At 37.4% G+C, this 2943-nt stretch overlaps 1 non-coding gene across 1 annotated transcript; it reads right to left on the minus strand.

Moving 5' to 3' along the window:
* Positions 1 to 2602: 2602 nt before the first annotated feature.
* Positions 2603 to 2709, minus strand: LOC145637426 (small nucleolar RNA R71). Its single transcript, XR_014114212.1, has one exon. It is a non-coding gene; the product is annotated as a small nucleolar RNA R71 (small nucleolar RNA).
* Positions 2710 to 2943: the final 234 nt, after the last annotated feature.

Genomic DNA, 2943 nt, shown 5'->3' on the forward strand with positions numbered 1-2943 from the left:
ATTGCATTTATACCTATCAATGAAAGCGCTTACTATTGATTCCCAGGTAGAGGTTTTCTCTTTGTCAAGGGAGAAGAACAATTGTTGGCAAACTGTTTCAAGAGACAGGGAAAACAAGGAATGAAAGATTTTCTTATCAACCCCCTTAATGTTTATTATAGTTGCAAAGGCTCTTAAGTGAATATAAGGATTATTTATTGCCTTGAATTTAGGGATGTCAGTGGCATTGAACTTCTGCGGAAGAAGCTCCTTATCCACTGATGTGTCTATTTTATGTAGTATTTTACCCTTGTCCCTTGGTCATAATTAGTAGTGTTTTTGGCTTTTTAGAGCCACTTTTATTACTAATTGGTGTTTTTTAGTGTTTTCGTACATTTGGTTGACTTTTGCAGGGATTTATGCTTTTGGAGTATTTTCCCGAGATATTTTGGAGCAATCACGAGCATTGGAGAAGCACGACCAGATTCAATAGCCAAGGGCCGGTTAGAGCCATCGAACCGGTGCTTAAGGGCTCGGTATAGGTAATACCGGGGCATTTGGACTGAGTATTCAAGACCGGAAGAGGAAATCCAGATTGGCCCGAAGAGTTGGAGCCCAATCGAAGTCCAAATAGTGGCCCAAATGAGCCGCCCGGCCAAAGAGGCTGGCGCCCGGAGGCGCGCCCGGCCAGGCGGGAGAAGCTTTGGATGACGCCCGGTGACGCGCCCGGCCGGGCGCGAGATTTGTATTATGAACAAAAAAGGCGCGCCCGATCGGGCGCGTGTTTTATTAGTTGACGCTTAACGTCGTTTTAATTTGTTTTAGTTTAGGATTTTGTACGGAGTATAAATACTCCTCCGTAATACGATTTTAGGATCTCTTCTTCTCCCCTTTACTCTTTCTTTACTCTCTTAATTATTCTCTTTGAATTCTTTCTCTCAACTTTTGTTCTTAATTCTTCCATTAATTCCAGATTACTTTTTGGTAACAATTTCTTCCCCTTTAATTTCAGTTATTTTATTTGCTTCCTTGATTATGCTTTTATTTATTTATTTGATTAGTTTAGTCATGATGATTTGTGAGTAGTTTAATTTCTAGGGTTTATGGAGATCTAATAAATAATATGAAGGGGTAATTTGTTGTTGTTGTTTATCAATGCTAGATTAATTTCCTATTTATTGATTTAATGCTCTGTGACTAGATTAGGCCTGATCTTTTATGCATGAGTTTGACAACATTGATTCGAGATTCGACAGATGAGAATTAATGTTTAGGTCTAGTTTCAATAGGCAGGTTAATTTATAAATGGTTAAGTCGAGATTCGAGAGATGAGATTTAATACCGGTAAATTAATTGTGTGATTGTAATACGTAGCGAAAGCCCTTTACAATCTGGTTAATTGATGCATTGATGATTGACTATTATTGATTATTGGTATTGCATGATAATTTCTTATTGAATTGTTTTAACGTTTTACAATTGCGGCTTGTAAAAGTAAAGCAATATTAAATTGATGAATCGAGCAGATGTTAATTTGATATTAAAGGCTATTTTCAATAAGAACTTAGATCTAATAAATTGCAAGAGCCTGTTAGATCTATCTTGATTAATAAATTGCGAGAGCCTATTAATCATGTTATTTATGCAATGTCAATGATTGATTACTATGTTTTACCCTGGAGTATTATTTATTGGTGAACCTATACCCTAGATCCTTTCATATATTGTTTTCTCCCTATTCTCATTCTTAGTAGTTTAGTTTCTTATTCGAATATAAATATTGGTTACTTAGATAATTTAGATTATAATAATTAATTAGGAGTAAAAAGACTTGTTTCCCTGTGGAGATCGACCCTACTTCCCTATCTACTTTAGTTAGAGGATTTATGTATTATTTTTTATTAGGGGATACGACTTTACCCTGTCAAAATTTGGCGTTGTTGCCGGGGAAACGGTTTTATTTTTATTTCTGATTGTTTTGTAGTCTAGATTATTTCCTTTTTTGTCTCAGAGAGCGTTAGTTCTATGACACAAATCTCATATTTGCTTCTAGTTTTTGTTTATGCCCAGGTGTTCCAGATCAGGTTACATCCCATTCGATCCTGAGATCGAACGTTCCTTTCATAGACAGAAAAATCTCTACAAGCAAATCCTGGCGGATTCTGGTGATAATAACAATATTCACGGAAATCCTCCAACTGGTTCTAGCGATTCAGAGACATAATCAGACGCAGAATCAGAGATGACGGCTCCAAAGAAGCTTAGTGATTATTCACAACCAAAGCTTACGGATTTTCCACATCTCACCCCTACTCCGGCTCTTGATGGGGTTCAATTTGAAATTAAACCTCAATTTATAACGATGATAGAGAGGAAGCAATTCAGTGGAGCCAAGGGTGAAGACCCGAATCTTCACATTGCCGACTATTGTCAATATTGCAACACCATCAGGCAAGCCGGGGTCACTCAAGACCAAATAAGGGAGATTCTCTTTCCCTTCTCTTTAACTGGAAAAGCTAAATTGTGGTTTAATGGCTTAAATAGAACTACACTTGGTATAACTGACCGGGAAACTCTTGTTTTGAATTTATATAACAAGTATTATCCTGCAGAGAGAACAGCAGTACTACGGAGTGCGATTCAGAACTTTGCCCAAGAAGCCGATGAATCTTTATATGAGGCTTGGGAGAGGTTCAAGGACTTACAAAGAGAATGCCCTCACCATAATTTAGCGCAATGGCAGTTAATCCAAGCCTTTTATAACCGCATTGGAAATTCCTCTAGAATAATTTTAGACTCTGCGGCTAGTGGGAGATTTATGAATCTTAATGTTGATGATGCAGGTCAGGTTATTGAAGATATGGCGATACACAATTCCCAATATGGGAATCCTAGAGGATTTGCTAACAAGGGGAAGCATAGTGTCGACTCTGTATCCTTTTTGCAAGCTCAACTAACCTCTAT

This window comes from Chenopodium album, chromosome 6 (assembly GCF_948465745.1).
Source record: "Chenopodium album chromosome 6, dcCheAlbu1.1, whole genome shotgun sequence".
In the NCBI taxonomy this organism is placed as follows: Eukaryota; Viridiplantae; Streptophyta; class Magnoliopsida; order Caryophyllales; family Amaranthaceae; genus Chenopodium; species Chenopodium album.